The 11,339-nt window shown below is 39.5% G+C and overlaps 1 long non-coding RNA gene across 1 annotated transcript; it reads right to left on the minus strand.

The window, feature by feature from the left end:
* Positions 1 to 663: 663 nt before the first annotated feature.
* LOC142146185 (uncharacterized) lies at positions 664 to 7,227 on the minus strand. Its single transcript, XR_012689940.1, has 2 exons — positions 6,488 to 7,227; positions 664 to 2,175 (listed from the first exon to the last, which is right to left on the minus strand). It is a non-coding gene; the product is annotated as an uncharacterized LOC142146185 (long non-coding RNA).
* Between the last annotated feature and the right edge of the window lie 4,112 nt (positions 7,228 to 11,339).

Genomic DNA, 11,339 nt, shown 5'->3' on the forward strand with positions numbered 1-11,339 from the left:
TAAATTTTTACGAACTTTCTGGTAGAGGTCAGGAATAGCTTTTCTAGTAAAATGGTGTTGTGATGAAATTTGGTAATAGGGACAGAAGACCTCAAGTAACTGTCTAAAACCAGCTGCATTAATAGTGGACTTTGGGCGCAGATCTAATACTAGCATAGTCCCCATGGCGTCTGTGATCAGTTTTGTGACTTGGTGACAGCTTTCTTACTTTCTTCCTCTAGCAAAGGATTGTTTAACAGTCAATTGTTGTAAACTACTAGTAGTCTTTTTCTGGGTTGAAGATCCACCCCCATCAGCAGCAGCGGACTAACGCTCAATAATTCTTCAGAGGAATCATGGTTAGTGGAGGAGTCACCAAGAATTAGGAACTTGGATGCAGAACTAACTCCCATCATTTCTGTGGATATTGATGATGAAGGTGTTGGGGGTGTAGACTGCAGGTGCTGGGATCTAGATGAGAGAAGGGAGGTAGATGATGCTGGACTGCTTGTTATTTTTTTAACATAAGTTTATGATTTTCCCAACAGCTTTCCAGGAACTTGCTTCAAATTACGTAACATGGATTAGGATTGTTAAATCTAAAATTCTGACCCAAGTCAGCCTGTGGTGTCAAGTATATCTGGAAGCGCTTCAATCAGCTGGAGAGAATTGACACAGACCAAGTTCTGTATGCAAGGAATATTCTCTAGTTTATTGATACAAAGATACAGGTTTTTATAGGCTACTGAATAAATGAATCCTACGTCATATGCATACAATAGTTTATACCACTAGTTTATGAGAAGCGCTACTGATTAACTTTCTCACGTATTCTTGAGGTGTTTACTTTTCTCCCCCTTCTAAGGACAGATGAGCCTATTATTTCTTATCTCAAGGGGAGTTGGAGATATGCTATGTGCAACACCATGGATACAGCTCCCATACTACCAGCTAGATATGAAGCTCATTATTGTTTTCATAACTGGTTACATTCTTCAGCTGTTCTCTATAAGTTCAACTTCAAGGCCATAGGCTCACATATTGCAAAACTGCAAGTTAACAGAAAAATGAATAATCTCTTCTAGCAAATAATATTTCTATACAAGTTACAATAAAATGGCTGAACAAAGGCCTTATGAGGCCTTAACAAAAAATCATATTTAACATTTCCCATCTTTTATTCAATTTTCGACCCTTTCTCCTCCTACCTACCTAATCCTATCTATAGAACCACATTCTTAATAAGCAGGTACTTATACACATGTAGGAGGCCACATGCATAGAGTTGGTCCCCTTAGGAATCTGTCAACTCATCCCCCACTAATAAGCCTGTGATCCTCCCTGTCCTAACTTGATTTATGAGGAGATGCATTTTGGCAAATGTCCATGTCTAGAAAAGATGGTTTCTTAGAAGATGGTTTCTTAAAAGATGGTTTCTTAAAAGATAGTTAATGAGTCTATAGTAGTTCTGCAGGCCTTGCATGTCCTTTGTTCAATCTTTAGTAGTTTCTTGTTGCAAACTCTGCAGTTCTTTGGCTTTGCTAGTCCAATTAATTCATGACACTCATAGTCTGGTCAGGTTTCAGAAGTAATTTCTGTGATCATCAGAGGTTCGGGATTTTCAGTGGTTCCCTTTTTGGAGAGACAACAATCAAGTGTCAGTAACTTCTTAATCAGCCATATATTTAGTTTCATTATCACCTATACGATCAACAGGATTGCTAAACCATTTGCTACTAATGCCAATATTTCCAATATCCAACATGAATCATTACTGACAACTTTACCAATGAGGTTATGCATCTGCACAAAGACATTTTCAGAGTTTACTCTACTATGAGTGCAAATTGTTGAGCACTCCTTCCCATATGTTTCTCACAGTGGCATAGGCAATATGTCACTTAACTGTCTGTTTCATACTGGGTTAGGGAGGCCTTAATCCCTACTTCAGTCACAATTATTCTGGCAAGACATATCAATACAATGAGACAGTCATTTCTATTTATCAGAACAAGACTCCCCTGATTTGAAGACTTTGCAGTGTTATGCGTGAATCCAGGTGTCTCTTTCCTGTACTTCCACTGCCATGGGAGTCGTCAACAGGACTTGATAAGGACCCTTGTATCTGGGTTCAAGACTTCTCCTGATGTGCTTTCTCACGACCACCCAGCCCCCCAGGGTGCAGTTTATGGGTACCTGTATCAAAATTAGGGTTTGCAATGGAGGAGAATATTTGACCATGTATTTCAGTTAGTTGTTTCTATAATAAGGCAACATAATTCAACAAATCACTATATACATGGTGTAGTTGCTATGGAAAATAACAGCCTGTTCTGTTTGCTGTGCCAAACAATATCTCATATGGTGTTAAACCTGTGTCTTTCCTAGCAGTATTTTTTACTGAGTGCAGGTAAACATGAGATCCATGGCAGACCTGTTTCAGCCATTATTTTCTGCATTTTCAATTTCAGTGTACCATTAAGGCGCTCCATACATCCTGAACTTTGGGATCTGTAGGGGGTGTGATAGTTTCTGGAATCCTTGCCCCGTAAAGTGTATCCCTCTGTCACTTACAATGACCTCTGGTACACCATATCATCAGATTACCTCATTCGCAATTTTCTTGGCTAATGCTTTAGCATTTGCTTTTCTATACAGCCATGTCTCCAGCCAGTGACTAAAGAAGTTGACACAGACAAGCACATTCTCAAAGCCCGAGCATTTGGGAAGTTATAAAGTCTATCTGTATCCTCTTATAGGGATATTATGTCTGGGGTGTGCTTTTCCATAGGACAGACTTACTCGGGTTACTTTGTGCACAGACTAGGCATTCTGCCACTAACGACTGTGCTGCTTGGGCGAACCCTGGTACTATCCATAAGCTGCTAGTGAGTACAACCATAGCATCTTTTCCCAGATGCACTTTCTCGTGTGCTATATTGGCCATAATGGGATAAACTACTTTTGGCAGACACAAACGCTGACCTTTACACCACTCCTTGCACTTCTAGTGCTCCATGTATTGCCCAAGTCTTTTTCTTATTTTCTGTTGCTTGTCTTTCCATAAGTTGGAGTGTGCTCTGGTCAAACAGGGGTCAGGGGGTCACCATGTAAATAGACTCCCCTTGGGGTACTGGGGCTATGGCGGCTTCTCGTGCGGCCTGGTCTATTTCACTTAGCTTCGGGGGTAGTATCTCTGTGTGTGTCTTCATCTTCATCACTGTTTGGAGGACAGCTGGAATGCAGTGAACAATGCCCTGGTATGTTCATCATATTGACTGGTTTGCTTGCTGAACCCATAAGGTCCCTACTTTTCCATACAGGGCCATAATCATGCGCAATTACAAATGCATAACTTGAATCAGTGTAAATATTTACTCTTTGTCCTTTTGCATATATGCATGCAAGTGTCAGGGCCTTTAGTTCAGCTTCTTGTGCTGACATGTGACTCGGTAGAGTCTGTTGAATCACTATTTCTGTGTGTGTGGTTACAGCACACCCTGTATACGGGACAGGATCTATGTGATAGTGTGAACCATCTACAAAAAGAGTGATGTCTGCATCTGGTAATGGTTTATCTTTAATGTGAGATAAAACCAGAGATTCTTGTTTCATTAGTTCTATGCAATCATGTTCAGAAAAATTTTGTTTGCATTTTTTTTTTTTCCTTTCTTTCTGTTCAAGCTGGAATGGAATTCCCCCAAATCCCTAGGGTAACCCCAATATATACAGGTACTTCTCCCATCTTTTGAAACTTGCTGCAATAAGGCAGCAGGATTCAACATTGTGCACTGCTTAAGTGTAACGTTACTGGGAGTAAGCAGTGCTACTTCATTAGGATAGGCTTCAGTAAGGAGCATGTGGAATCCAAGGACAAGGTTCTTGGTTTCTGAGTTCCACAAAGTTTACACTCATTAGATGGAGTGTACAGTACAACGGTTAAGACAGATGTGGTAACTTTAATTCTTCTGGAAGAGAAACACTTAGCTTAAATAACCTGTTAATAAGCCACATCATCAGTTCTATTAGTGTATATAATAATGTGTTGGGCCACAATACTCACAAACACATTCCTGCATTGGGTGTAAACCCCTGTAGTCATGGGTTGCTCTTTTCTTTATTTGGTTGGGTTAAACTTTCATATTAGAATTTTCTAATTATGTACAATGATCTATACATTACTATGGGCCTGAGTCTGGTTCTTCCAAACTTGGCTTTCCTTTCTAGTCTAGTACACATCTACAGCGCACAGCAAAGGAAAATAACGTGCAATCTATATTCCTCCTGCTAATATCAATGAACTCCCCTCTCTGGTCTCCCTTGGACCTTTAAAAAACTTAAAATACAGTTTACTCAGATTCCCCTTGTCTGAAGGTCTTAACATATATCTGTGAACATGAGAGGCTCTGGGGCCTCTTGTGCTTCCTTTTTTTTTTTTTTCTTCTAATAAAAAAGGAAAGGGAGGAAGAAAATACACAGTGCGCTCGGCAAGTGTTATATGTCACTCATTTCACAATAGGAGGGAATGTCCTTTGTGCTGTATATCTTCATACTTAGTAAATCTGGCCGGTAACAAATGTTTTGCTTGTGCTTGGTTTCTGTCACAACGTACGATACCGTTAAGGTAACTGGGTGTCCTAGCACAATATCTATACTCTTTTCAAGCACTAAAGCAGAGTAGTATGCAAGTGACCTTAGCTTGCGACCATGTATTTGTGTCAGTACTCCTTGTACATGTGCACTGACTTCATAACAAAATAATGTGAAAGGCTTGTCATAATCTGGCAAAGCCAGTGCTGGCGCTGAAGTTATTTCAGCTTAAAATTGGTTAAACATTTGGTTCTGCTCAGAGGAGAGTATAAATGGCTTGCTATGATCCAGAAGTGCTAATGCAGGAGCACATACAATTGCTCTTAAAGTCTTAAATCTTTTTCATTTCTGTAAAAATATAGAATTCCCATCAATGCATTACCATACCCACAATAAAGAGAATTATTTACAGTATATGACAATTATAGCACAGTAAATAAGGGCAGTAAATGTCTTTACAAACACTGATTTACTCAAAACTGTAATGAGGATACAAATAAAAACCTTTTGCTTTCTGCACATACAGAAAAACCACCTAGTTCATGCATTTGCTATGCGAATAGCACATAAACTCTAATATCTCTTCCAAAACAAGGTAATCATTACTCAGAAGAGTTTACGTTATTTAAATCCTTCATTAGTTTATACTTATGTTTGTTGTGGTGCAAAGATGGTGCATTGGAAGTTAAATCAATGCAATCTGGATTGCCTAATGGGTCTTTGCAGCTGGAGACCTGTGAATAAAAAAACTTTTGCATAGAGATTAACATTTATTTACTAGGAATTACTGTAACTGTAACATGCGTGTATACTGTTATCAGGTAACCAGTGAACAGCTGCTAAAAGCTTAACTGTGACGCTATGCGTTCCATGCCTTGATTTCCTCAAAGGGGCAGTCCCTAATTTCACAAATAGAGAATGTCAAAGTGACGAGACCTGGGCGAGTGTTCAAAGCCACTCCTTTCTTATCATCTCCTAGTACAGCCCTTTTAAATGACACTAATTAAATTTCCGGGTTTAGAAACATTCAATCTGGAATCTTGGTTCCAAGTATTCAACCATTTTAAAAGCAGCACTGTCTCATAAATCAGAGTACTCTCGTTAGACACAATACATTGTGTCTGTAAATCATTCAACATTTTCTCAACAAAATCTCTCTCCCGTGACCAAATATTCACACATATTTCTAGATTCTGTGATTTTCGTGTTCAAAGTAAAAATATATTCACTTAAGTCTCGCTCACAGACGACATTTTATCTCGTAACATTTCTTTAAAGGCATAACAAACCCTCCTGATTTCTGAGAACATTCATCAGCGCCATTTTAACACAGATAAAAACAGCATGTAAGCTCACTCCCACAATTCTCAACTTCATTAAAGAGAAAGCTATATTTCTGAACTTCAGAAACAAAATTATTTTGTTCAAATACAGAAACGGCTTGTTGGATCCCAGCCAGCTTTGTTCTGACACTAGTACTTATAGTGATAATGTACATTATTTACAATCTTGTCCGTGCAATCGGACCAAACATTTTAAAACTTCTTTTGTATCTTTTTAAAAGCTTATCATTAAGCAATGAATGTACAACTTTTTCAACCTTGAAACATGTCTCTTGTAAAAAACGGACAAGACAGACAAACATTGTGATTTAAAGTAAATCAAACATCTCCCTTATAGAGCACTAAGACAGAGAACAAACAATGTGAATTATCACGGATCTCTCTCACACGCAGTAAGACGGAGACAAAACTCACATACAGAGAAAGAAAACTTAACTGACATCTTCCAGCCTACTGCTGTGGAACTACAAGTCCCAGCATTACACTAAATACAAGTTAGCTTCAACATGTTATCATCAATCAGTACTCCGGACACATTTTTTTAATTTTACATACATTTATAATATACAACCTACTTGATTCATTATTCAGCTTCCGATGCATTTAGCATATCCACATATATTTCGACTTTTCAGATCTCTTAACTTTCCTGTGCCACCTCAAACAATCTCTTGGGGTTTGATCTCAATACCCCTTTGTTCTTATCACATTACCACTTGCAACACCTTTGTTTCTCCATCCACACATATCTTTGGCTATCCCCGCTTTCTTGAAAAATTCCCTGCAGACCTTCTACTCCCCCATTTCCTTTAGTCTTTGTGCATCATATCTATGAGGGAGCTGCTGTCATTTGTTTACTATCTATATTACTCGTATTGACAGTATTCTGTTGAGTCCAAATCGGGACTCTTATCTAGTTTCTGTGGGTTGTCCTTGCACTGGACGTCCCGTTCTGTGGACTCCTTGTACTGGATGTCCGTGCTAAATAGCTTCTTTGACAGTATCTGGGACGAAGGTCTTTTGGAAATCTCTCTTACACAATTTGGGCAGATTACAGAATCTCCCTTCTAGATATACCTCTGGGGATGGTGTCTAAAATGTTCACTCAATGTTCAAAACAATAACTCTCTAAATCCCTCTATTCCATTACATGCTTCTTTGATCAATGTCTTATGTGACTTTTATGCTTTATACATCATACATAGGTACAAACACATGCACTCAAAATTCAATCATCTTTCAAAAATCTAATCAACAATACAATTACAGTAAACAAATTGGGTTAATACTGTATTATATTAATCAGATGATACTTGAGACTCACAAATTCGCGTGTCAGGTGCCTCAGACAGACATGAGGTGACCCAGACTAGGAAGACCAACGAGTAGAAATCTACTGACCGCGGATGTTGGGGTTCAATGTGCTGGGAAACCTCCGTTGTCTGTCTTGTAGCCTGCTGGACAGCGAATCTCGGTGGGACCTCCAAGTTGTTAAATCTAAAATTCTGACCCAAGTCAGCCTGTGGTGTCAAGTATATCTGGAAGCGCTTCAATCAGCTGGAGAGAATTGACACAGACCAAGTTCTGTATGCAAGGAATATTCTCTAGTTTATTGATACAAAGATACAGGTTTTTATAGGCTACTGAATAAATGAATCCTACGTCATATGCATACAATAGTTTATACCACTAGTTTATGAGAAGCGCTACTGATTAACTTTCTCACGTATTCTTGAGGTGTTTACTTTTCTCCCCCTTCTAAGGACAGATGAGCCTATTATTTCTTATCTCAAGGGGAGTTGGAGATATGCTATGTGCAACACCATGGATACAGCTCCCATACTACCAGCTAGATATGAAGCTCATTATTGTTTTCATAACTGGTTACATTCTTCAGGTGTTCTCTATTAGTTCAACTTCAAGGCCATAGGCTCACATATTGCAAAACTGCAAGTTAACAGAAAAATGAATAATCTCTTCTAGCAAATAATATTTCTATACAAGTTACAATAAAATGGCTGAACAAAGGCCTTATGAGGCCTTAACAAAAAATCATATTTAACAGGATGATGGTTAAGGTCTCTACCTCTACTGAGTGTGGCTTTAAAAACGCTACAAATGGCTAGACAACTGTTGTCAGGATTTGTGTAAAAATAATTCTACACATAAGAAGTGGATTTTTGGTCTTATGCCCAGGCATGACAATGGCATTTTTCTTATCACTGGCAAGACCTGCTGCAATCTTTGTTTGAAAGTGTATGAAAAAGATATTGTGACCTGTGAGGTGGTCAACATTGACTGCAAATGACTTGAAATTAGTGTTATTGAGGTAAATAATAATGTAGGATCAAAAAAAGAGCAAAATTATGTGATTTTAGCATATTTTAGCACTTTTTAAAAAAAATACAGATCCAAAACCAAAACCAAAACCACACAAGGGTGGTTTCACCAAAACCAAAACCCAAAGGTAATCCAGATCCAAAACCAAAACCAAAACACGGTGGTCAGTGAGCATCTCTATTGGTCACCCATGTCCTATTTTTCTTCTGCCTCAGGAATGTCGGATGTTGATGGAGCTGGAACGAGTTCGGGACTCAGGACCACTGGTTTCTACATCACTGAAGTCTTGAACATGTTGCTCTTCCTCTGCCTTTTCCTACGAAGAAACACACCTCCCACGCTCCCTAGACATACTGTGTGATAACAAAAGTACAGAATAAAAAATAAGTTGTGCTTCGAAAGCGAATGAACCGCTATAATAACGGATACTCTGCAGCACTGGAAAACTCTTTCAGAAACCTGGAACTGGGTCAGCAAATCCAGATCCACCACAACAACCAACAAGCTGGTCAGAATCATAGAAATGGCAGCGTGCATATTCGCGCCAAAGATTTTTATAGTAGGGGTTCTGAGGCGTGATATGTATCAATTTTATGTTAATCATTTGCATATGATAGGATGGCATTAATATATTCATATTTCTGTGACGTCACCAGTGTTCATTTATTTGAACAAATGTGACTTTGTTGAAAAGACAATTTTAATGACATGTTTTATTAATAATTGTGTTTTTAATACCCTAAATAAAAATTAAGCAAACTGCAAAAATGAGACTTAATTAATTTATGCAAAAAATGGGCGTGAGGTTTATTTGGACTTATCGGCAAACTGTTCAAAGATTTATGTGTGTAGGTATTTAATTTTCTGTATGTCAATTTTAATGTCTGCCATTTTTTTGGGGTGATGTCTGCATTATGTGTGTCGATATTCATGTATGTCACGTTAATACATATTTCGGTATTTGTGTATTTTATTTGATCTGGTAGGAAATAGCTAGGTTGTGATTTGTATTAGTATATATTATGATGTTTTCGTAATTTTTTTGTAGGTATGTTTTCTGTAGGTGTTTTACATGTTTTGTGAATATATGTGTCGTAATTTTCATTGTAGAGATGTTTAAATGTTAGTGTTTTAATAGTGTCTTCATTGATGGGGTCGGATAATATATTGCGTCTAAATATCAATAATCAGTGTTTTCGCGTCTAAATTAGTGGTGTCGGAATAATCAGCATCGCAAATATGAATACCACCGAAGGCTATGACTTCCACCGAAGGCTGCAAAGGTCCAATTTGCAAATGTGTGGTTCAAAACCAGAGAGGGACTGTAATTGCAACATCAACCCAGTGTAACCAACTGTATGTCCTAGACACTAAAGAGTGTTGTGCGATGGCGGCTTCAAATATTAATCAATAAATGGAGCTGTGGCATAAGAGACTGGGTCATCTGGGATACGACAATGTTCAGTAACTTGCTGATGGGATGGTGACAGAGATCACTGTGAGCAGTTCTGAGAAACCAGCATGTGAGAGCTGCGTAAAGGGTAAACAAACTTGTTGCCCCTTTCCAAAGTCAGCAACTAGGGCTGAAATACCACTAGCTCTAGTGCATATGGATGTGTGTGGTAAAATAGAGGTGAAATTGGTCAGTTACTGGTGTCAGATGTTAGAATAGACCTCGAACCCTGCTCAGGTGAGGACTAACCTCCAAGAGGTGCAGAGTCTAACGGGAAGAGAGGTATTCACCAGGGATCCCCGTAAGGGGATATGAGCTTGGCTGCTCTCTAACCACAGGACGCAGTCCTTTAGGAGGCACAGTGCAGGGTACGACAACCCAGAAACAGATGAGACGAAACGCTGAGCTGGAGCACCGGAAGGTAAGTACATAGGTAGAACTTAGGAACGAGATGGAATGGCAGCAGAGCACTTGAGCACGGAGATCCTAGTAGGTATAGAGCACAGGATCGATGCTGATGCGCAGTTTTCTGAGGAGCAGGCCGCAATCAGGGTTGAGAGGTGGATGACCCAAACTAGAGGAAGAGGCACTGAGCTGCAGAGTACAGGAGCGCTGAGATCCTGGTGGACAGTATAGTCTATAAACAGGATCGATGATGATACACAATGCTCTGCAGATTAGCCACAGATCTTGATTGTGGAACAGGTAACACAAGTACAACCGAGAAGTGACCACTGCAGGTAACTGGAGCGCTGAGATCCTGATGAGCTGTATGGCCTGAAAGCAGGATCAATGATGTTGCGCAATGTTCTGCAGGATTTCCACAGGTCTTGGTCATGGAACAGGTAACATGAATACAATGGAGAGGTGGAAGTTGCAGGTAACAGAAGCGCTGAGATCCTGAGAGGCAGTATAGCCTGGAAGCAGGATCGATGATGATGCGCAATCTGCTGCAGATGTGCCACAGGTCTTGATTATGGAATAGGTAACACGAATACAATGGAGAGTTGGAATTTCCAGGTAACTGAAGCACTGAGATCCTGAGAGACAGTATAGCCTGGAAGCAGGATCGATGATGATGCGCTATGTGCTGCGGGTTTGCAACAGGTCTTGATTGTGGAAAAGGTAACTCGAGTACAAACGATACCAAATGAAGATGACGGGAGTAAGAGAGAATAGGGGGGAGTAGTAGCTGAAGTGCTTTAAATAGTGAACTGACCTACTGTCAGCCAATGTGAATCCAGGGGAAGTTTGAAAGTGCCGGGCTTGCACATGCGCAGCAACCGGCAGCCAATGTCCTCAGAAAGGAACGCCAAGCACACCAAACGGTAGCAATAGTCAAGGGAAACCTCAATATAAGTAATCCCAGACAGAATAGCAGAGATGTGTGATGAATCTAATTGATCATGCCACTAGGATGACACATGTCTACATCATGAAAGCCAAGAGTGAAATTGTCAACAAAATTGTGGAATACAAGAGCCTAGTGGAGACTCAAACGGATTTAAATTAAAAGTGTTGAGATCCGACAATGGCGGACAGTATGTCAACAGGACTTTAGCTGTGTTCTTGAGAAAATATGGCATCAATTAACAATTGCATATAAACCAGAGCAGAATGGTGTGAGTGAGCGA

This window comes from Mixophyes fleayi, chromosome 1 (assembly GCF_038048845.1).
Source record: "Mixophyes fleayi isolate aMixFle1 chromosome 1, aMixFle1.hap1, whole genome shotgun sequence".
Lineage (NCBI taxonomy): Eukaryota > Metazoa > Chordata > Amphibia > Anura > Limnodynastidae > Mixophyes > Mixophyes fleayi.